The 24,535-nt window shown below is 52.4% G+C and overlaps 1 long non-coding RNA gene across 4 annotated transcripts; it reads right to left on the bottom strand.

The window, feature by feature from the left end:
* Window positions 1-2,356: 2,356 nt before the first annotated feature.
* LOC148757608 (uncharacterized) lies at window positions 2,357-18,067 on the bottom strand. 4 transcript variants are annotated; one of them, XR_016022141.1, is made up of 6 exons: window positions 16,799-18,067; window positions 16,577-16,718; window positions 16,028-16,146; window positions 7,871-7,970; window positions 5,520-5,562; window positions 2,357-3,272 (listed from the first exon to the last, which is right to left on the bottom strand). It is a non-coding gene; the product is annotated as an uncharacterized LOC148757608 (long non-coding RNA). The 4 variants fall into 4 exon arrangements; XR_016022142.1 differs by lacking the exon at window positions 16,577-16,718 and having other exon boundaries at window positions 16,799-18,066; XR_016022139.1 differs by lacking the exons at window positions 5,520-5,562; window positions 7,871-7,970 and having other exon boundaries at window positions 16,799-17,437.
* Between the last annotated feature and the right edge of the window lie 6,468 nt (window positions 18,068-24,535).

Below are 24,535 nucleotides of genomic sequence, written 5' to 3'. Positions count from 1 at the left end.
ACATAGCTCCCGTGCCTATGGGACCTGCGCCAGCTTCAGTCTAAGGGGAATGCATTTTCCCTGCAAGTGGTTGGTTCCAGGACCATGTGACACCCCACAAATAGAGGTTTTCTGGAGGCTTCTGAGAAAGTTCTTCCTCGCTCTTTGAAGGTGCTTCCATAAGGAATCTATCCGTCCCGTGGCGAGGACTTATGAGGCATGTAGCCTTGTGTGTTAGCCTCAGGGCTAGGAAGGCCACGCAGACACCTCCGAGACTCCGAATGACGTCTGTAGCCCGCAGAGCCTGAGTCCTGGACTACGTCACAGCACTGTTTCAGGGCTGAAGCCACCAACACGGAAGGAGCCTGCATTACCTCTGGACTTCCAGTTAAAGAGGCCAGTGCATTTCCTGACCGGTTCCGGCAGTTTGCATGAGGACTCCCATGACTGGCAGCCGAAGACACCCGATACACACCCCCAATCTCCTCGCAGCTCAACAGCCTGAGTGAGCTTTTTGAAAAGTAACCAGATCACATCATTCTCCCCTGTAGAGCCCTCCCTGACTTCTCACTGCAACCAGAAGAAAACCCAGATACCCTACTGGAATTCTGCATTATCTGACCCACCTTTCCACCTCCTTGCAAGCCCCCTGCCACTCATACCAACCAGAGTGGCTTCTCTCTTCTTCAGACACTTTAGACTCATTCCTGCCTCAGGATCTTCACACTGGCCAGTCCTTCTGCCAGATCTTTGCATGGTCAACTCCTTTGCATCACTCAGGCCTCTGCAAATAAAGAGGCTTTCCTGACATGGCAGGATTTCCTTTACTCTTTAAGATGAATATTTCATTGTATGTATATGCCACATGTTCTTTACCCCGTCATCCATCAGTGGACTCAGGTTGTTCACATATCTTGGCTATTGGTAACAATGAACACAGGAGTGCAAGTATCTCCTTGAGATCCCAATTTCAAATCTTTTGGATAAATAACCAGAAGTGGAACTGCTGGATCATATGGTAGTTCTATCTTTAATCTTCTGAGGAGGTGCCATACTGTTTTCTATAGTGGCTGCACCATTTTACACTTCTACCAACAGCACACAAGGGTTCTCATTTCTCCACATCCTTACTGACACTTGTTATCTTTTGTTTTTTAGAAGTCATCCTAAGAGGTGTGAGGTTATATTTACTGTGGTTTCATTTGCATTTCCATGATTAGCAGATTTGAGCACCTTTTCATCTATCTGTTGGACATAAATAGTTCCTTAATATCATCCAATATCCAGTCAAGTTTCACATTTTGTGGGAAAAAAGCTCCTGCTTCTCCCCACCCCCCTCCATCCCCACCCCAGGCCTGCTTAATCATGATCTCTATTTCAACAAACTCTGGGGTGGTTTTTCCATGACCCAGCTTGGGTAACCTGCCATATCCAGCAGCTTCAGCTGGACATACCCCCAGTGATAGGGAACTTCCATCAGGAGACAGTCATCATTGTAGGAAATACCTTCCTTTAAAATTGTTTTGCTCTTAGTAGAGGCAAAACTTGAATGTATTTTCCTTTGAAATAATTAAAACATTGGACATAAGGCTGCAGTGTCCTTGGATCACAACCCCCAATGCTGGTCCCACCCCCAATCCCCAGAACTATCACAGTTTGGTTAGTATCTTTCTATACCGTTTTCTGTGCTTTCAACATTTTCCCTTAAGCTGTGCCCCAAATTTGTCTCCCTGGAGTTCCCAAGCTTTTCTGTGTGTTTCCTGTTTCTGAATTGCCTTGCCAAAATTTGAAGCTGGCTCTTGTGGCCTCAAGTTTTTCCTTCTCCAGCATGGTGTCCTCTTTTCCCCTGACCTTGACAAGGTCACGGTCTTATTGAGGTGCAGGCCTGGCTCTCTGCCCTGGAATCCTGCACAGGGCTGGATTTCTCCCCAGGGCTCCTGGCTCCCCAACCCATGGGCATGTAAAGAAGAGGAGGTACATGTAGAGATAAAGCAAACTGGCTATGAATTGATCATAGTGGAAGCTGGGGGTTTGGGCATGGGGAGAGGGCATTATACAATTCCATCTTCTCTTGTACATGCTTAAATTTTCCATAATAAAAAAGTGGAAGGTAAAACAGCAATGAGGTACCACTACACACCTATCAGAATGTCTAAAATCTAGAACACTGACAACACCAAATACTGGTGAGGACGTGGAACAACAGGAACCCTCATTCACTGCTGGTGGGAATGCAAAATGGTGCAGCCACTTTGAGGACAGTTTGGCAGTTTCTTACAAAACTAAACATACTCTTATCATACAATCAAGCAATCACGCTCCTTAATATTTACCCAAAGGAGCTGAAAACTTACATCCACACAAAAACATGCACATAGATGGTAATAGTAGATTTATTCATAATCGCCAAAACTTGGAAGTAACTAAAATGTCCTTCAGTGGGTGAATGAATAAGTAAACTGTGGTCCGTCCAGACGATGGAATATTATTCAGTGTGAAAAAGAAATGAGTTACAAGCCATGAAAAGACATGGAGGAACCTTAAATGCACATGACTAAATGAAAGAAGCCAATCTGAAACGGCGACATACTGTATGATTCCAAATGTATGACATTCTGGAAAAGGCAAAACTATGGAGACAGTAAAAGATCAGTGGTTGCCAGGAGTCTTAGGGGGCAGGGTGAGGGATGCACAGGCAGAGCACAGAGGGTTTTAGGGCAGTGAAAATACTCTGTATGACACTATAATGGTGGACACGTGTCACTACACATGTGTCCAAACCCACAGGATGTCCAACACCAACAGTGAGCCCTAAAGGAAACTATGGACTTTGGGTGATGATGGCGTGTTACTACAGGCTCGTCATTGTAATGACTGTCCCATCTGGGGGAGAATGTTGATAATGGCGGAGGCTATGAGGGGAATCGGGGCATATGGGAACTCGCTGTACCTTCCCCTCGATTCAGCTGTGAACCTAAAACTGCTCTAAAATATTTTCTTAATTAAAAAAAGGGGGGGTGCATGGGAGATATGGTGCATGTAGAGTGAGGGCTCTCTGCCTGTAAGAAAAAAATTTGAAAAGCCAAGCAGGAGCTTTTGGACTCAGCAGGCCTGAGGCTACTGCCTGTAACCAGTGTACAAAGACAGCCTGATGTGGCCGGAATCGCACAGCCTCAGCCCCCTTCCCAGGTCATCACCAGTGGCGTCAGATCATCTGCGGCAAGAGCTCAGTGCTTCGTTGGGTGGAATGGGCTCCATCGCCAACTACAATACTTCCTGCATCACTCTTCCTCCTAAGAAACATGTTATTAGTTTTTTCATTACTTGATAATAATCATACGAAGAATTTTTTTTTTACGTCAGATATAGAAACACACCAACACTGTGCTCCTTTCAAGAGCGAGCAAAATTAACCTGATGAATTACACTTCCTTGCACAGATCTATAAGCGGTGCCCTCATATTTTTCTAATTTGTCTTTCTGGTTCTTGTTTCATTCTCTCCTTGATGATACAAGTGGCCACGCAGTACGGCAGCTCATTATTTACACGCAAACCAGGCTCCGGGGGGATAGTCATGTGCTCTCTGGAGGGAGCAAGGTCCACGTTGTCATTTGCCAGCTGCATATATTATTGACCTGGTGGCCCTTGCAGCCCAAAGAGTCTCGTGGTCTGTGTGCCCTTCCTGTAGCGTCCCGGGCATTGTAGCAACATACACCATACATCATCACAACGTAAAAACCACCTCTGGGACTGAAGAAGGACCTTCCCCAGCTGCCCTCTAATTCCTCTTGCTATGCGGGGCTTTTGCTGAGGGCTGGAGCTTGGCACAGCTCAGGCAGACAGGTGCTCCCACGGCCTGGGAGCGTCAAAGGGAGGCAAAGGCCTGGCAGGAAGAATCCCATTTTACAGATGGCAAAACCAAGTCTCTAATGTGGGAACAAGCAGTCACCCAGAGAAGTGAATCACCTCCCTCCCTAGCCATTTTTAAATTTACAAGGAGTATATGAGCACACCCTATGGTACTCTTTCTTTTGTTATGGTTTTCTCCTTTTTCCAAGTGACAATCATCTTTCTTTTTTAAAGTACAAGATAATACATGATGACAAAAGAAAAATCAGAAAATAGAGTGAAGCAGGAAGAACTTAAGGAAATCTGTAATTCCACACACTAGGAAGAAATACTTGTCCTCTGTATGTAGGCCCTTCAATATACCTTTATTTCATTCATTCATTCATTCATTCATTCATTTTGCAGAAGTGTTTTGAGCTGCTAATAAGTGCCAGATATTAGATACAAAGTCATCAGAAGAGGCCCCTGCCCAGGAGACAGAGAACTAAATAAGTGAATATACTCAGATTTTCTGTACATACAGATATCCACATGTGCAGGTGTATTTTTTACAGAAAAATGGGATCACATCATAAATGCCATTAACCTGACTTTTGGACTAATATATCAGAAAGACATTTTCATGTCAATAGATTCATTTCAGAACAACAAAACAAATTCTAGAACTCAACCTAACAAGAACAGTGCAAAACCTACATGAAGAAAACCAAATCATTTGTACTGAAGATCATTAGAATAAAGATTTCTAAAAATCAAGATAGAAATCATATGCAATGACTCAGTACGTCAGACTGTGACTCTCTACAAATTAGTCTCTATAGTTGATGCAATCCCAAACAAGGTCCACATAGATCTTGTGATGAACTTGTTAATATTCTCGTTCATCTGGAAGTGTAAATGCCAAGAATAAAAAATGTGTATAAAGAGCAACTGGGAATACTTTGCCTGCAAATACCAAAATACAGTTTAAGACATCAGCAGTCAAACAACTAGTATTGACACAGGACTATGAGAGATCAGTGGAATAGGACAGAAATTCTAGAAACTACTCCTAAATAAAATTTAGTTTTAATTTGGCATTTCAAATTAAAGAGGCGGGAGTAATGGAGTATCTCGTAAACACCACTGGAATAATTTCGCATTGTTTTGAAAGAGAATCTTCTACATAACTCAAAATAATAACCCAAGACTAATGCCAGATGATTTAAAGACTCAAGACAATAAAAAGTATTATAAACATAATAGAAGAAAATATGATATAATTTCTAAGTACTTTTTGGATGGGGAAAGCATTCTGGGGCAAATCTAGTAAATATAAGGATACAATTAACAGTTTCAACTATGCATCAAACTTCTCTGTACAAAGATGTTACAAAGTTTAAACAGAAGCCTCAGAATGAAAATATTTGCAATGTATTTAACAGATATTCATATGCAGAATACACCAGAATCTTCTACAAATTATCAGGAAAAGACAACATAATTATAAAAGTGAACAAAGAATATGAATGGGGCAATTCAGAGAAGAGGAACTACAAGTGGCCAGTGCACATGTGAAGAAGGATTAAACCTCTCTGATGCTCAGGGAAATGCAAATTTAAACAGACATTATATTTTATTTTATTTATTAGATCGATGAAAATATTTTAACCTCTAGTGCTTCAAACTGCGAGGAAAAAGAGATGCTTACCAAGTTCTGGTGGGGATGCCAGCATAGCCTTGGGGAGCGTAATCTAGGAACATTAGTGAAAATGTTTAAACGTGTAAACCCTTTGACGCTGCAATTCTAGAAATAAGCCTTCCAGAGAACATAACGCTGCAACTCTTTCTGATCAGTGAGTAGAACGCTACCAGCCACCAGCGAAGGTCAGCATTTGCAGGCCAGACCGGACCGAAACTTTGCCTCGTTGGTGGAGGGAACTGGCTAGTGACACCAGTTCTTCCCTGGGACCCAGGCAGCTTTCTGAAGTGTCTGTTGAGTTATCAAAGCCAGGAAGCCAAGTATGAAGAGGAAATGAACCCAGAACCAGGCTTCTGAATTGCTGCATCACAAAGTGTTAATCAAGATTTCCAAACATAATGAAACACATTTAATCACACTGCCACTCACGAGGAATCTCATAATTAATATTTGGGTGAGAGCAAAACGATTGTGTTGTTAATAAATAAGTTACTTTAAATATTGCTTATTTTATCCCTATCTTATCCTTTTAAAATGTGTGTTTGTATATGCTTTATGACAAACACAGTGAAATAATACCCTAGTACCCAGTAGACCCTGAGACAGGGACTTGGGTGTAGGTGGTTTATTTGGGGGGTGATTTGGGGAGGGAGGTGGGAGGGAGTGGGGGAGGGGGTGTGGAAATGAGGCCGTCCCTGGCTCCCACAGAGGCCGGGACGCTGTCCTCCCTCCATCCCTCCCTCCTTCCCTTTCCTTCCCAGGTTGAGAGCTGCCCCTGGACGTTAACTCCTAGACACCGTCAGGCTGCCCGCAGGTCAGCTAAGCAAGCTCCCCAGGGACTGGGGAAGCCATAGTCTGAGACACAGAGGGGAGCCACTGCTGGTGGTGAGAAGCTGTCACTTGTGTGGGAAGCGTCCAACACAACTGGTGGGGAACTCAGATGGGCCATCTACAGCATGTGCTAGAAGGTCTGTGCTTATAAATGTTACTTCCCGCCCCCGCTGCACCCTTCAACTTGCTAGTGTCCCAGTTGCCTTCCCACCTTCTGGAACTCTCCATCGCTTTGTCATTTCCTTCTGCAGGGCCCACCTGAACTGGGCTCTCAACTGTGCGTGGGGCTCACGGTCTAACACTGAATGGAGATCACTCACCTGGAGGCAATTCATAAACGGTGACTGGGAATAACTGGTCCTGAATTCAAACGCCTCCGTTGTCACTAACAGTGAAAGCACACTTGTCCCTCAGGCCACCACCCAACCCTTCCTCCTGACTCCCGGCCCAGGTTACTGCATGGGCAAACTTACCAAATCCTCACGGACCAGGTGACAACCATGGTGCTTAGACTGTCCCCAGCACACGCGCACACACACACACACACACACACACACAGACCTATTATGTTCCTAGAAAAACTTCCCATTGAAATTACAGCCATTCCCCTAGGGTGAGTCTAGATTGGATGTCTCCCATTTCTCTCCTCTATCTACTAGCCAGGACGCTTTTGGTTGCAAGAGACAGAAAGCAGTTCAAACTGGCTAAATGGAAAAAAGCGGAAAAGTGGGGAGATTTCTTGGCTCAGGCACAGCTGGATTCGGGAGCTCAGCCATTGTGCTGGCTGCAGTGGCAGGTAGCCATTTCCCTGTGGTGGCTTGGCTGCTCCTCCAGGACACCCCAGCAGAAAAGGGTCCCTCTTTCCTTACACGCCCAGCAAGAACCCCCAGAGTGCTGCCTGGTCACGCTCCTGCCTGTCAGCCAGTCCCAGGGACCAGGGAACAGGGTGCACTGTTGGCAGGCCTGGGTCACATGTTCATGAATCAGGGGTAGAGCAGCCCCCAAACCTTAGAGACTGAAAGTGGGAGCACAGGAAAATGGAGGCACCATTATCTGAAGCAGGAGCCGTACAGGGAAAAGCAACAGGATCTCTGCCTGGTTTCCAAGCGCCCCAAGCTTAGGGAGTCCAGCACTGGTGGGACAAAGTGCCATGGGGAAGAGATAATCGGACAGTGGGGGGGACAGTGCCAACGACTTCCTCTGGCACTCCACATGCAAGGTTTGGGGAGCGGGCCCAGGGATGCACACCCCCCCTCCCCGGAGCTGAGGTTCTGGCATGAGTGGCAGGAGCGCAGTATCCTGGAAAGAGGGCAGGAGAAGGGAGAAATGGGGTCTGCACTGGACACCAGAAAAAGACAAGGGCCAGTAAAGGGAACCGTGGGGCCCGACAGCCTCCCTGATTAAGGGGGCCTGGTGCTGAAACTGCCGTCCCGGCATGTGTGCCCCAGGATGGGACTGACCACGCAGCCAGGCTAGGAAAGAAGCAGGGGGAGGTGTCTGCAGGGTGGATTTCCAGACCCAGCACCTACCTACTTTGGCCCAGCTCTCAGGCCTGCAGTCTTCCACCAACACCCCTCAGCCAGGCAGGGACGCCCCGGCCCTTCAGCTCCCTTTCCTGGAGCCTCAGCTCTGAGAGGAGGAGGAGATGCATGAGGCAGCAGCTTCCCAGTCTTGTCCCGCTTAGCTCTGCCCCTGGGGCGGGGAGGGAGACACCAGGGACAAACCCCCAGACCCAGAACACTCCACACCCACCCCTCCATCAGCTTCTCCCAGGCCCAGACACCCCAGGCCTACCTTTCTGCCAGGCCTTGAAAAAGTCAGAAAACAAAAGACCAAAGAAAGTCTTTGGATGCAAGAATGATACAGTGGGTCATGAATATGGTAAGTCATCTTATTAGAATTTGCTGATTGATTGATTAGAAACTTCAAATCTCCTGGATTTGAATGTACTTGGAGAATAGGGGGAAACTTGTGGATTCCTGTCAAATATTGTAGATCACTGCCTAACTTGTTTGCTTTAAAGTGACTTAACCGTCATTTTGGGCTTTAAATTCTACATGACTACTTCATAAATATCCCATACGTTTACTATTTTCACCTTTTTACATCATATCTACGGTACTTTAGTGCCTGACTTGTATATTTATGTGACTATTGTTAGAAGTGACTAATTGGGTTTGATTAGCTCCATCATTAATATTCTGTCCATAATTTAACATGCTTCAATAAAATACCCTAAAGCAGTGTAATGATTAGATTTCAGGAATATGTGTTTTGCAATTAAGTTCCTCTTGATTTTGATATGCAGATGAAGAAATGGTGGTCTCATTTAAAAAAAAAACTGCCCTTATTAACTCAGCAGTATACTCTGAAGATTAGGTAAGAAACCCAAGATTTTCTCTTTGTATATGCTAGTTAAAATGTATTTCAATCAAGCCTATGTGGGCAAATCAGATTTGATTAGTTTAAGTTCACAGTCATTCTATCTAAATGAATAATGTGTCACCTAACATTGCAAAAATTTGATTAATAGTTTATCAGTTAATTAAAAACTGGTTTAATTTTTCTTTTTTAGGAAAATGCAAGGTAGATAGATATTCCTTGTGTTCATCATAAATGCAAATTATTTCACTTTGAATCTATTGTTCCTTTTTGCTTCTTAGCCAAACTGGCAAGAAAAATAAAGCTCTCAGAAATACCTACGGGAGGAGTTGGAAACTTTCTCCGCTCCCACGGGCCCCGCTGGGCCCTGGCTGCGGACAGTTTGTTCTGGGTGGAGCTGGTCCCCAGGCCTTGGTTTCTCCGGGCCTCTCACCTCCCTGCCTCCCCCTTCTCTCCCGCACCCCAGTCCTCCTGCAGGCTTTGGCCGCAGACTTTCCCAAATGGCAACTTTTGTCACCTTGTTCAGTTTAATTCGTCTGTGGGGCAGGAGCCAGGGAACCACAGGACCCTGAGACCTGCCACCAGGGCTCCAGGCCCCCAGCAGCATGCTCCTGCCTCCTTGGGGCAGGTCACCTTGTCCAGTAGTTAGGACCTGGGGCACCTCCTTTGCGAACCACGGATTCATCATTGAAAGGCAGCTGGACAGCCTGAGCAAAGCGATGGTTCCTCCAAGCACTGCTGTGGGGTCGGGGGATGGGGGAGCAGGACGGCATCGTGAGGCAGGGAAGGGAAGGAAGCCAGTCCCGACTGGGCGATGAGCAGGTCCTGCTGCAGGCAGCCTCACAGCTGCAACCCGGGACCCAGTGCAGACCTGGCCTCGGCCCATCCCAAGGGCAAGGGACTGGGCTGTTTATCAACAACTTCTCTTGTCACTGACTGAGCCTGTTCCCCGCGGCCTGAACTCCTGGCACTCCCCACCTGTCCTGCACACAGGCAGAGCAGGCTCCGGTGGCCAGAGCTGGTCCCCAAGCTGGTCTGCTGGCACTTGCTCAGCTGCGGGTAAAGGAATGATACCTGCTGAGGGGGCAGGGCAGGGTTGGGTATCCCTGGTGCCTCCCGCAGAGGCTCCTGTGCTAAAGTGGCAGCCCTGCCTGCTCTCCTAAAGTCATTCTTAGCTCCTGGAGCACCTGTCCAAAAGCAGCATCAAGAACAACAAATGCTTATCCGGAACCAGCCCTGTGGCCCAGGCACAGCTGTAGGTGCTGTAGCCACAGCACCTACAGCTGTGCCTGGGCTGTGAACAGACTGACCAGGTCCCCACCTTTGGTCTCTTGCATTCTAGCGGCAGGAGACTGACACGAATGTGTCGGGTGAGGGAAGTGCGATGTGGGAAGGGTAGTCAGGGAGGGCTTCTCAGAGGAGGGGACTTTGAGCTGAGACTTAAAGGGTGAGAAGCAACCTGCTGTATAAAGATCTGGGAGGGGGGTGGGGGGGGAGGTGAGGGTAAGGGGGATCGAATATATGGTGATGGAAGAACTGACTCTGGGTGATGAACATACAATGGGATTTATAGAAGATGTAATACAGAATTGTACACCTGAAATCTATGTAATTTTACTAACAATTGTCACCCCAATAAATTTAATTTAAAAAAATAAAAAATAAAAAATAAAAAGATCTGGGAGAACTTTGCAGGCAAGGAGGAGAGCCAGGGCCAAAGCAGGAGTAAGTTTGGTGTGTGAGGGTCGAGAGGAAGTCTTTGTGGCCAGAATGTAGGGAGTGAGGGGACAGGAGTGGTGGTGATGTTGAGAAGGAAGGCTGGGACCAGGTCCCTGAGGCGGCTCCAGCCCTGCCTGCCCCTCAGAGTCCCCGAGGAGCACTCCACACGCACAGTTAGCCTGCAAGCTCCTTGATCTGCCCAGGGACCAGCAGGCATGCTTTAGCTCACAGCTCCGAACTCAGGAGGGGCTGTGAGCATTTTGAAAACCGGGGCTCCATGGAGCTGTGGTGCGTGAGTGGCCATGGGTAGCTCTTTTCCTGTAGGAAAACCATATCAAGAAACCCTAGGGCCTGCCCGGTGGCTCAGGCGGTTAGAGCTCCATGCTCCTAACTCCGAAGGCTGCCGGTTCGATTCCCACATGGGCCAGTGGGCTCTCAACCACAAGGTTGCTGGTTCAACTCCCACAAGGGATGGTGGATTGTGCCCCCTGCAACTAGCAACAGCAACTGGACCTGGAGCTGAGCTGCGCCCTCCACAACTAAGACTGATAGGACAACAACTTGAAGCTGAACAGCACCCTCCACAACTAAGATTGAAAGGACAACTTGACTTGGAAAAAAGGCCCGGAAGTATACACTGTTCCCCAATAAAGTCCTGTTCCCCTTCCCCAATAAAATCTTTAAAAAAAAACAAAAATAAAAAACCCAAATGTCAGTGTCTGGACATTGAGAATTTGGACTATATCTGCTCCCAAAGGGGCACTATATCTGCACAGATGGCAGACTGCACCTCTCGGGGTGACGGGACTAGACCATCATCAGAATCAGAACTGCACCTGTCAGGGCCGGGGCCTGGCTGAGATGGGGTACCAGGCTCCTGGGAGGGGCAGAGACCTGCTCCCTGGCAGCAGCCAAGCCTTTATCGGGCACCTGGAATTCCGAGCACCAGTCCCACACTTGCAGCAGAGGGCCTGCACCTCTGAATCACTAACTTCCCATCTACTGGCCAGCACAGGGGCAGCGGGGAGCCCCTGCAGTCTTGGCCTCCACTGGAGGAGGGCCCCCCTCTACTTCGACGGCCCACTGTAGGAGGGCCTTAGTTCTGCATCAGTGGCTGGCCCTTCTCCCTGCAGCCAGGGCAAGTGCTGCCAGAGAAGAGGTGGTAGGGGGTTTGCAGGAAGTTAGCAAAATGGTTTGCTATTTCTACACACATCCAGTGAGTTCCTATTAGTCCTGCACACACCATTCCGCAAATATCTTTCTGAGCACCAAGAAGACACAAGGCCCAGGGCTGAGCCCTCAATGGGGACACAGGCAGTAGGGCCATGTCCCCGGCCTCCAGGAAGCATGACTGGGCAGGAGACAGAGAGCCATGCCCAGCTGATGGCATGAGGAAGCTGCTGCCTGCTTTACTCAAGGCCAGGAACTGCGGGTGGCAGGACAGCCCTCTGCCCAGGGTTTGGGGCAGCTGTGCGGAAGCCTCGCTGTGACAGAGTATTGTCCATTACAGGCCCAGGTATGGCCTAATTCTCCAGCGCCTTCTTCAGGTTTTCCATGCAAGAAGCAAGCCTGGGTGAGGTGAAGGGGCCTGCCCACCACTCAGCACTAAGGGGTAGAGCTGGGAGCCGACCCAGTGCTCATGCCCTGTGCCGCTCCTCTAGCCAGCACCACACAAGGACAACTGACGTGGGCTCTGGATGGAAGCGTCATGCCTTTGTTGGATGGTGTTGGGCTGGTTGGTGCCAAACACTCCATTGGGCAGCCCTGCCCACATCACACACCTCAGCCCAGAGGTTGGGCCTTCCACATGGGACATTGGCCATTACCTAGACACTGCCTAAATACACTACAGCCATCCCTGTGAGTGACAATGAGCACAATATGTCAACTGCCACGTAGCCCAGCCCCAGTGGGCCAGGCGGAAGCATCACAGCCCAGCTCTGCGCAGGGAGCTGATTTGTGCTTGGAAAGTCAGGAGCGGGGAGCAGAGCAGGAGACGAGCAGGACCAAGCAGGACAGAACTCCCCACTCTCGTTTCTACCCTCCTCTTACATCCCCTGCGTTTCAGCCACTACAGGTTACCCAGTGCACCCTCTCCCGCCCCTGCAGCAGGCTTTACGCCTCCTCCCAGCTCTGGGCTCTGCGGAGGTCTGACTTAGGACACGTCACACCAGGAGGTCTGGACCCACCCCACCCATCTCACTGGAGGCTGAGCCTCCTGGGAGCAGCTTCCACACAGCTCCACTCGGCTGCCCTCCAGCACAAGGGCCAGGGCCTGGCCCACTCATGCCCACCCACCCGGTCATACGAGATGCTTCTTGAAGGCCCACTGTGTGCCAACCCGAGTTAGGTGCTGGCATCTATAGGGGAAAACAGTCAGTTTCTGTCTTCTGAGAGCTGACAGATTGCTGAAAAGACAGCAGCACATCCAGTAAACAAAGAAACACGAAGAAAGGTAAAGGGTGATAATTGCTGTGCAGGAAAAGGATCTGGGGGAGCAGAGCAGTGGGAACTCACAGTGCACAGGAAGTCGGGCGTCAGGGAAGCCACTACTTGCGGCGCGCACGCCACATGCCCAATAGACACTCACAGTTCGGTGAATACATCTGAAAGCAATGGAACAAGGCAAGAGAGAAGAAAGGGGCCCAGAGTGGGGCGGGGGCTCAGAGCAGAAGGAGAGGGCCTGGCACTCAGCATTCAAAGCCCACTCCAAAGTTCAAGGACAAGAGCCCAACTGTGAACTGCTGCTGACACACAGGTGGGGACATCAGACCAGCAGGAAGTGGGGGCTCCGGTCACTGAAACCTCTGTGCTGTTTACAGACCACGTCTGGTGATAAAACATGAAATCGGGGCCTTACACAAGAGGCCCTGGGCTGCAGTCACTACGACCCTGGCCTGGCCCCGAGAGCACAGCATCAGGCCGGCTGCTGGCCCCGGCGCTGGCTGTGCCCCCTCTGGAGCCCGAGCTCCCGCAGCACAGGCAGAGGCTGGACACAGGGGGGGTGAGGCCAGGTGGGAGGGCCCCAGCTCTCCTGGAGGATACCTGGAGAGGGACAAGGCTGCCTGGACACAGGGCTCAAACAGGACGCCAGGGCCCAAGTTCCCACGAGAGGCTCGGCTGTCCTCTGAGGTGGTCTCTTTCCCAGGCCAGACTCTCCCCCCGTGATGGCCCCAGGCTGAGCCTCAGCAGGAGACTTTCTCCTGAAGCTGTTCCTGCCAAGTCGTGAGCCTAGGGCTGATGAGCCCGGCTTGGCTCCCCCAACTCCCCCACAGGTTAGCTCCACCCGAACAGCTTAGACCCTCAGTGGGTCCCCACAGGAAAAGCAGGCGCCTGGACACGGGAAGGTGGGGCTGTGTACCACAGCACGGACCAGAGGCACGCCAAGGGGGAAAAACAAATCACAATGGAAAGAAAGGCAAAGTCTTCGGGGGAAGAGTTGGGGTTCAAAGGTGGGGAGGCCCTGGCGGGTCCAGAGGGATGCCATGGGAGGGCTGACGTTTAGACGGCTCTGAAGGCCGGGGAGTCCTTGAGGACCATTTTCCGCCCAGTTTTTTCTCTCTCTTGCAGGGGCCTTTTCCTTAATTACACCCAGAGAGCTCAGCAAAGCGGATGCCAGCGATATTTATTTTCTGCTCGGGGCCTGCCCAGCACAGGTAACTCACCGGGGGCATCTTTCTTAATGAGGGAAGAAAAATGTCAGAACGGCGATCAGCCATGATGCACCCGACGGACTTAAAACTAAGCAAAAATAACACGAGAATGCATTTGCATTAGTTGGTTGGATATGCCATCCCCAGACGAGGGAGTAGGGTTTTCTCTGAGCTGTAGTGAGATGTCACCAGGGGTGCCCTCACCAGGAGACACACCTCAAAGACCGGGTCATCATTCCGGGGAAGATTTTGTTCCACGTGAACCAGAGCTGAAGTTGGATGCCTGGGTCACATTTGTCCCTCCTGTGCCTCCCTGTCTGAGATCTGCACCCTCAACCCCCACCTGCGAGGCCCCCTCCCACTCGAGGTTATATCTTTTATGTGTCTGGAGGGGGCAGAAGTCCCTGCCACTTAATAATAATTCTCTATGATCTCACATCACCCCTAAACGAGCTGGGGAGGTAAGGAGTGTCACCTGTACTTGAGAGAAGAGGGACCCGTGGCTCACCCAGGCTTCTCCCCGGCGCTACCCCACCTCCCTGTGTGTTCTGTCAAGAGCAGACACCAAGTCCTCCATTACCATATAGCCAGCTGGGGTCTGGCCCAGAACCCAGGCGTGGGGACCCTGGGGGCATGGTCAGTAACTCAGGGAGGGGCTGCTGGGGGCCTGCCCATCGGGCCGTGTGCTCTGAGTGCCGGCTGGCACCGCATCACTCCTGCAGGCTGGGCACACAGTAGGAGGTCCCAGCAGGGGCTCGGAGGTGGCCAGAGGTGCTGGGAGGAGTGGGGAAGGCCTCCTAATTCCAGCCAGAGCGCAAGGAAGGAAGGGGATGAGGATGTCCTTGAAGCCAGACAGTGGCCGTCGGGCCCATGGCCGTGTTTAGAGCAGCTCAGAGCAGGAAGAGCCCAGAAGCACTTGAAGCCCATCTCCTGGGCCTGGTGCTCACCCTCCGCTAGCGGTGGGGGGACAGTGGGGAGGGCTGTTGGCCCCACCGCAAATGGATCACTTGGGAAAGGTGCACAGTCCCCACCCCAATGGCTTCCTTCAGGGCACAGAAGTGGGGAGGCTATGTCTAGAGGGAAAAAAGAGGTGAGTCAGTGAAAGACACAGATGGTGAGACAGTGAGAGGGAGTGGGGGCCAGCATGAGGAGGGACAGAAGGAGGCTATGGCGGTGGACAGACCCCAGGAAGGGGACAGGGAGCTGAACATGTCCCCTCCGCCCTCCATGTGCCTCCCCACAGGCTCCCCACACCGACACAGTGCTCTGCCTTGGGGACCCCAGCAGGAGACTGGAAGTGAATGAGAGGTGCTGGTGGCCAGTCCCCAGGCTCCTCCTCCCGAGGTCACTGGCCCTCTCCACACAGACACCTTGGTCCCCAGATGGAGGTAGCTTCTCCTCCCCGCACCCTGCAGCCCCAGGTATGGGAACAGTTCACTGCCACCAGACCCACAGTGCAGCCCCTCCCCCATAGATGCCCCTTTGTAGAAAAGTCCCTTTATTAAACTCAAAAGTCGTGCCACCTGCTCCTTGCCTGGCCCTGGCTTCTAACTTTGAGGGGAAAAGGACAATGGGGGGAAGAAAGGCCCTGGCCTCTGATGTGGGAGGCTTGCATCCCCTCAGAGGTCAAAGCCAGGCTGGGCAGGGCACAGCCTCCCGCATGCGCCTGGGCACTCACGGCTGGCTGTTTTCCTGAATATGTCTCTGGGCGGTTGCAGCTGTCCCCAGAGGACAGCCCTCCACTGACTGCACGCCAGTGTCCGGACTCCAGGCCCTATTTTTAGAATGTAGGATAACTTTCTCCCAGAAGAGACAAGACAAGCTAATCCAGGACGGAGGCCTCGGAGAGATGAAGACATTGAGTCTAGATATGAATTAGCTGCAAGTAAATTATTTGAAGAATTGTTGAACAGCTAGGCAAATATTTAATACCTTTGAATTGGAGCCGGCGTTTTCACAGGTGGAGTGGCAGCAGCTGCTTGAGACGTCCCCCTCCTTGCTTGTATACCCGGCTGTCACGCCTGGTTCTGGAGGCCCCCTCTTGCTGCATTCTGGGAATTAAAACAGCTATTGGGTGTAAGACACAGCATCACATACACCAGTCCCCAGTCTTGGGGACAGTGTCGAGTGCATGAGTGGATCCAAACAGCTTTTTCTTTCTTAAAGAAAATTTATTTTCCTTAAATAGTTCACCATATTATTAAAGGGATGAGCCATCTGCCCCAGTGTGGCATTTTGGGGAAGGGGTCAGGGAGCATGACCTCTAATTTGCACCCTCTGGTCTGTGACCCTGGGGATGGGATTTGCAGGACAGCCACCCAGAACCCCTTAGCTCAGAAAGGAGGCCCCGACTCTGTGGCGGGGTTTATGCGGCCGGGTCTATGAGGCCGGGTCTAGCGCCCCAGTCTAGCCAGCGCCGGCAAGAGCCTCCAGGTTTCGGCAGCAGCTGGGGGAGTCTTTTTGCTCTGGCAGAATATTCACCTCTGAGACCAGTGAGGCCAGCCAGGTACACCTGTCCACCGAGAGGCGGAGCCAACTTTACACTGAGTTGGAGGCCCGGCATGGGCGTCGCCAGTTTACAGATAGAGAAACAGGAAGTCCATGAGCTGGCCAACACCGCACACTGCAGCGAGATACAGTGAGAGTCTGAGAAGCGGTCTGGGATTTTACAAGAGCAACAGCTAATATTTATCATGCTCTTACCGTGCGCCTGGGGCTTTCCAGGCGTCTGCCCAGGCCATCCTTGCAAAAGCTCCGCAAGGCACGCGCTTCCCAAGCCTCCTTTACAGCTGAGAACAGGGGCTTAGAGAGTGATGGGCTCTGCTGCTCATCACTCAGCGGGGAGTGGCGAGCCTGGCGCCAGGGCTCAGGCGCCGACCACTGCACGCACGGCCCCTCTCCGAACCCCACTCTACTAGGGGCATCCGGAGCAGCGCCGGAAGCGTGGGGGCTCCCCGGCTGTGTGGCGCGGGTCTGAGAGTCTCAGGGGGGTGGATCTGCGAACCCGGCTCCGCGCCCCTGGCTCGGCCTCCCGGCGCTGCGCCGCACCTGCCTCCGTACAGCCACCAGATGGCAGCAGACGCTTTGCGATCGCGCCGCCGGGAGGGAGCGCGCGGCAGGGCCGCAGCACCGGCCCAAGTAGCCCACCTGCGGCGCGCCCCCGGGACAGGGGCCGCCTCCTCCCGCCGTCCGCCGGGCCTGCGCCATCCCCCGCAGGTAACTCAGGCTGTGGGGGAGTCGGCCGGGACCCCCTGGCCGGTCCTCCAGCCGCAGCCTCACGCAGCTCCAGGCGCACGCGTGCTGATTGGCTTGATGGAGGCCGGGAAAGCTCGACGAGCAACCAACCCCTGCAGACTGGCGGCGGGCGGGAGGAGGCTGCAGGAGGAGGGCGGGGCCGTTCGGACAGCCGCCCCCGGGGCTCGCCCTAGAGCACGCCGATTCACACCTCTTGCTTCGCTGCCGCCCTGACCCCGTGGGAGGGCGCTGTCACCCCACTGCACCCGCGAGGAAAGTGGACCGGACAGGTCCAGGGCCTTGCTGAGAACGCACCGATGGTGAATGGCCGGCGGGACCCTGCGCGGGGTCTCCCCGCCCCAAGGCTCAGGCAGTGCCTTACACTCGATGGCGCCCAGAGCCTGGCTGGAGGGCTGGAAATGATGCGCTCAGCCAAGAGTGGGTGCGGAGCCCGTGGACAAGTCCTGGGCACTTTCTGAGCTGGACGGAGGTGGGGTGCTGTGTGGGAAGGGGCGGCAGAAAGAGGGAGGGGGCGGACTCCCACCTCCGAGCAGTTGGGGAGAGTTTGCTAACCGAGCAGTGCGCGGCTGGAGCAGGGCAGAAGGGGCTGTAGGCTGGCTCGGTGAAGGGGGCGATGACCCAGCAGCCAGCGTCCTCTGTGCCCGGGAAGGGGGCCACGTCGGGGCGCCAGGGAACCCCTAGCACTCTGCAGAAGCCCAGAGGCCCTCCCTTCGGAAGGGTGGGTGTCGGAGGGGTGGGGGGTGAGCCCAGAGAAAGCCCTGAGGTTGACTCCTGCAGACGCCTTTAAGGAACTAGAAATAAAATGTCTCAGAGGGAACTTTGTAAAGGCCACTAATAAGAATGACCTCCTCGGCCACGCCATAAAAAACGCACCTGGCCGTGGGCACTTGGCCCAGCCCTCACTGCCCTCCGCAGCCCCTGAGCCTGCAGGCAGCGATGCCAGGGGGCCCCACTGGCCTCGGGCTGTCCCAGCTCAGGCCACAGCATCCCGCTACCGGTCAGGCACCGGGACTAAACGGGGGTTGCAATGAGCAGCCAGGAGAGTCTCTGGAACCAACATTTCTGATTTACACATTTATTTGGGAGTCTTTAGAAAAATAAAGACTAGAAACAATGAAGTAAAATAAAATACAATGAATGGAAATAAGAAAATACAAACTTGAACAGACGGGGATGTGGCGTGCAACCAACAGCCTCAAGTCCGGTTCCTGGCCCCATCACCCACTTCCTCTGCGCTGGGGCACTGTCTCTTCACCTCCCCGGGGCTCCTGGACAGCCCACTAAATGGGAATAATCACGCACTCGCAGCACTGCTGTGGGCGTTAAAGGATGCAGGGATGAGGGTGTGCGATTGTGGAGGTGTCAGGACCCCACATTTGCTGCAGGGTCTCAGACCCAGCAGGGTGTTGCCCCGCGGCAGCACTGCCTCTTACTTTCTTTTTGCAATTCACTTGTGCTGTTTGGTAAGGTATTGTCTTACTTACATCAGTGTTTTTACTTTCTTTGTCTAAGGAGCCTATCACAATGCTGGCGCACCCACACTCCTCCCCACAGTGCTGTCCATGCTGGGAGCCGGGTGGGGGACACCTGAGCCCTTGGATCATTCTCTCAGGCCATCTGCCCCTTGGGGAGAACCCAACAGCTCAGCCTACTCACATGGGCCACCTCACTTCCCAGGCCCCTACAAATTAACAAGAAAAGGCACACGACCCAATAGAAAACGTGCAAAGAGGTAGGATACAAGGTGACAAAAATTCAGAAGAACAGGAGCATTTGCAGCCGGTGAGGTTGGAGGGAAGCAGGCACCCGTAGAGGTCATTACCGGTGGGAGGTGACTCACTACATATTTTCAGCTGTGCATTATCTATTACAATGGTACAGTGTTCCTGGCAGCTTGTTACATACTATCCCACTTTATTTCTCTTTACCTGTTATCTCTTCCCTCCCCCCCCCCTCCCCTTGTCCTTCCCCCTCCACCCCCATCCAGTGCAGGCGGCTGAGCCATTCTTTGCTCACTATCTCAAGACAGAAGTGGGAGGGCAAAGGCTGCACGTATTTTTACAGCTTTGGTTTCCTAAACTCAAGGCCTAAGTAAATGGAGAACATACGGGGCCCAAGGAGAACATGTGGAGAAACACTAGGAAGGGATTTAAGGAGAAGGCGCTCCTTCCCGCCCTCCACCCTGCCCTTCAGGAAGGGTTTCTCTGGGCTGGGGTCCAACTGGGTGGCCTTCATTGGGACACAGAAAATGGCAGAAGACATGACAAGAGCCAGGACATTGTGCCTTCCTGTGGGAGGCAGGCCCTCCCCTGAGATGCTGGGCCATGTTAGTACCGTGTTTCCCCGAAAATAAGACCTAACCGGAAAATAAGCCCCAGCATGATTTTTCAGGATGCTTGTAATATAAAATAAGCCCTACCGTATTTCCCCCAAAATAAGACTAGGTCTTACATTAATTTTTGCTCCAAAAGACACATTAGGGCTTGTTTTATATTACGAGCCCATCCTGAAAAATCATGCTACGGCTTATTTTCCGGTTAGGTCTTATTTGGGGGGAAACACAGTAGGGTGACAAGGCCCCTGGGTATCCCACCCCAACCCCACTGCCCATGACACAGAACCAGGACAGGGAGCTGCTTGGATCAAAGAGTCTACGAGCCCACGATGTCACTGACGCTGGAAGGGACCCATGATGGAGGGGCACACATTCCCACCGCACCCCAATGCCTGCGCATTTGCAAGGACCCAAACTTAGACTGAGTCCCAGGACAGGATTCCCACATTATCTAAGATTAGTTGCCTACGTGAAACTGAAATCGAGTTTTAACAGAAAGATATTTTTTCTCTCTTGTGCAGCAAGGGTCCCGTCTCCAGCATGGATGTCTTCTAGACCCAGCCCCGCACTCTCCAGACTCTACTGAAAATATCCGCAGATAACATGTCAGCCCTTGTGGGCAGCTCTGTGGGAACTGGAACCTGCCCACCTATCCAGCCAGCATTGGCAGTGCCCTCGCGGACTGCGCAGGTACCAGCCCGCCAGGTTTCCGGAGGCCAGCAGACATGCATGGACCAAGTTCCCACTCACGGGAGGGGAGGGACTGCAGGCAGGGAGACAGTGAGAGGCCCCCTGCAGCAGCAGCGGCAGGCTGTCCCGCAGGTCCTCAGGGTGCCACTTCCAAGGATGGAAGGAGGGGTGTTTGGGAGGGAAATCAAGCAGAAAGGGCTGGGCCCTGCCTTTGAGTGGGTGCTGGGGTGCAGCCCAGAGGAGACCAGAATCCAGCTGGAAATCTGAACGAGAGGGCCTGGGCATATTGGAGTGGCCCCGGGAGCTCCTAACCTACACTCAAACCCAGGCTGCACCTCACCTGTTCAGTGAGGTCTCTAGGGGTGGGGCTCCAGCATCAGCATTTTAAGGACTCTGCGAGGGTGACGTCTGCTGGACAGCCCTGCACAGAAGCAACCTTACCCAGATCGGGAGTGTGGTGTGTCCACCCGCTCCTAACACACCGGTCACATTTACCTGTCTATTCACACGTCTGTGAAGTCACTGTGTCCTATCCTTTCTGTGTCCCAGCACAGTGCCTGGGACTCAGCACCAATAAGTAAGTGAATAAAGAAATCTGTGTTTTTGATCATAAAATCACAGCACTAAAAGGCCCCTCAAGCCCATTTCGTCTACAGGCCCCAGGACCACGCTGCACACAGAGACAGGCCAAGGTCCCTGAGGGGAATGGGGACACCCTGAATTTCACCCAGCCAAGAGCCCGGGCTGGGTGAAAGCCAAGCTCCCCCGCTCCTCCCCCCCCACACACACACTCTGTGTGGGTTACTTTGGATTGCTTCTGGATCTCTATAGACCTGTACCTGTGTGAAGAGAGTGGGACACAGACTGTCATGCCCCCGGCTGTGAAGCACGGTCCTCTCCCCACAGGCAAACTCTGCTTTGTGCTAGGCCTGTGTTCCAGAAACGGGTCGGGGAGTAAAGTAAATATCTGCAAATGGAGTCCAATTCTCTCAGGAAATATTTGTTGAAATCTGCTTTGTGCCTGGAACGGTTCCCGTGCCCACCTGTGGAACGTGGTGAATAGTCAAGGAGGGCAGCTCCCCAGCTCCTCCTAAAATCAGGAGGGTCGATTCCCCTCCCCCTGCACCTGGGCTGGCACTCTGATGTGCTCTGACCAACAGAACGTGGCAGCAGTGAGCTGTGCCCCTTCTGGGGCTAGCTGTTAAGAAAGCTGGCAGTCTTTGATTTGGGTCTCTTGGAGCCAGAGTCGGATGTAAGAAGTCCAACCATCCTGCCCAGAAAGGAGCCCAGCCACGCCTGGCCACTGCAGCCATACCCGGGGACGCACCAGACACATATGTGTGTGCTCCAGCTCCAGCCAGGCTCCCAGCTGAGCGCAGCTGACCGACCCCAGCCAACACCACGCGGAGCAGACCTGCCCACTGAGCCCAGCCACCCAGAGTCATTAGAAATATAAATTGCCGTTGCCTTAAGCCACTGATTTATGGAGTGGCTGCACCACTAGATAACTGAAACAGGAGGGGAGACAGATCATAAACAATAAGCGTAACAAATATTATTTATTATCAATCATGGTAGTTATTCTCAGTTATCACTGACTCCCAATTCCTTGGCCTCAGGTCCATGAATACCCTCCTTCCTTCTCTCAGGGATAAACCTGCTCCCCGTCTCTGGGCGTGGTCAGCAGCACAGACCCCAGACCCGCCCCAAATCTCTCCAAGTGTCTGGGACACCGTAGGTGCTTTCTCGATGCGTTAGGCTGGCTCTGTCAGAAGCCTCCGTCTCAACTCCCACCCACACTGTGAGCACCCCCGACCTGTCCTCTCCACCAGGGGAAGCAATAGTGAGGGTCACCCCGTTTCTGCAGGGTAAGGTCCCCAGGCAGTGTGTCACTCTAGTCTAGTCACCTCCTGCCTCTCCTCACCCCCCACACCCACTCAGTCTTCATGTGGTAACAACACTGTGACTTTTGGGGGGACCCATCCTCCCTCTGGGTCCTTCTGACTCCATCCCCACCTCCAGGGCAGGCACATTGCTCAGTAGAGCATATTAGAGTATCTAACCGTGGCCAGTGATTGGTTCCAGAGGGCACGAAACCAAAGCCCATTGGCTCAGATCGCGGAACTTCTGTGCCTCTGTCAGGAAGAAAGAGAGCCTCTTCCACTGGGGTTTCCCTTGGTGAGGCTGGTGCAAGCCTGGAAGCTGGGCAGCTGGAGAATGGAGCCAGCGGGTAGGAGGCAGAGCAGAGAGACACAGTCAGACAGAGACACGGACAGGGCAGGAACAACACTGCCAGGGACTCACCCTGTCAGGCGCAGATGCCTCCCTCATCCTGAGAGCCAAGAGCAGATGCAGGGGAACACAACATACTTTGCTGGCAGGTATCTGAGCTGCAAATAAGTGTCATTTATGGTTAAACACCAGCAGTCATTTTATCTGTAAGCAACGGACATGATGCAGATGAGGTGGGGGAGGGCACTGGTTTGAGTGACAGGAAAATTATTTCAATTGGCTTAAACCAATGAGGTACTTACTGACCCACCTGTCCTAACACAGAAAGAACACGGTGGTTCTGCCTTCAGGAACAGCTGGACCCAGGGACTAGCACAGGGTCCCACTGTCTTAGCTCCGCCTTTTCTCTTTGCATCCACATTCATTCTTCTCTGGGTTGGCTTTCTCTGGCTGTCAGGGACTGGCCTCACGCAGTCCCCAGCTGACCTGCTCACAGCCTTACAGCCAGAGACAACAGTCTTTCCTCTCTGACTCCAGTTAGAAAAGTCCTGGGGAAGGGTTCCGATTGGCCAGCCTGGATCACTCATCCATCCCTCTATCCATCCATGTGGCCGAGGTCAGAAGCTGTTAGCACAGGCAGGAAGCCTGGTGCCCACAGGCCTCCAGGGGACCCAGTAATCAGTCTTAATTGTGTCTACATAGAGCGGAGGGGAGGAGACAAGCAGGGAGGGAGGGGCGGCGGGAATGGCAGGGCAGGGAGCCCTTGGGTGAAGGTGGGGAGACTCTCTGTCGACTGCGGAGCCAGCCTGATGCCTAATCAAGCAGCAGTGCCCAGGACATGGGGTGACCTGAGTCTCAGAATTGGGTTCCAGACTGGGGATCTTTTCCACCAGGCAGGGGGACTGATGGCAGAAGAGGGTGGGGAGCCCTAGGGAAAGCTGGCTTGCCTTTGAATTATGCAGAGTGGAGTGTCACAGTGGCTTTGATGGTGTTTAATTAAATATTTGCCACAGTTAATTAATTAAATATTTAAACGTTAAATACGGAATCAGATGTGACTTAGTGGACATTATGTCTCAATAGCCATTAGCCATTCACCAGCCCTCCGAATGGAGCCTCTGCAGCCCCGGCCTCCCCTCCCCTGCAGAGGAGGACACTTGGGAAGCGTCACTGGGTACTTAGTGCCTGCGGCTGCACTTTGCTATTTCAGAATGTCATGTGTCACCCAGGTGGGGTTCTCTCTGGCTGGGTCCCAGGGAGATGGAACAGGCAAAATCTACCGTGACCTACATACACACAAACACACACCTGCTACCTCTTCTACCCAAAAACAGCCCTAGTGCCCCAAATCCCACCATTAGACATTGCTTCCTTGGTTTCAGGCCATGTCCCCTTCCCTTGATCTGCCTTTATCCTGTGTTTGGGAGCTCCTCAACTGGCCGCCTCAAATGGGGGAAAGTGCTCCTCCAAACAGCCAGGCAGGAAGCATGGTGACCTTCAGCTCCCCTCTGTGTCCTGCTCAGGGACCCCAGATGCAATCACCCACAAGCCACAGGAGCCAGGCTGGGAGGGCACCCTGAAGACAGCTTTCTGGCTCCCCCCACAGGCAGGTGAGCTCCTAGGAATACGGGGGTTGGGGGTGTGCAGCTCTGTCCTGCCCAGATGGCGTGGGAAGGCAGGTGTGTGAGTGTCCTGGGCCGGGGCTTACCACAAGATGTCAGGTAGCTATGGCCACAGTAATCTTCCCAAAAGGCAAAATCTGATGGTTTGGAGGGGGAATTCCCCACTGCCCTCAAGATAAAGTTCAGACTCCTGAGTCAGGCTGCCCTGGCCCTGCTGCCCCCACCAGTGTCAAGGTCACCTTGACTCCCCAGTCCCCATCCCAACAGTCTACATTCTGGCCACACCAGCCTCCTATCGGTTCCTAA

This window comes from Rhinolophus sinicus, chromosome 8 (genome assembly GCF_057876585.1).
Source record: "Rhinolophus sinicus isolate RSI-liver-muscle chromosome 8, RSI-T2T, whole genome shotgun sequence".
Taxonomy (NCBI): Eukaryota; Metazoa; Chordata; class Mammalia; order Chiroptera; family Rhinolophidae; genus Rhinolophus; species Rhinolophus sinicus.
This window is presented reverse-complemented; position numbering and strand designations above follow the sequence as displayed.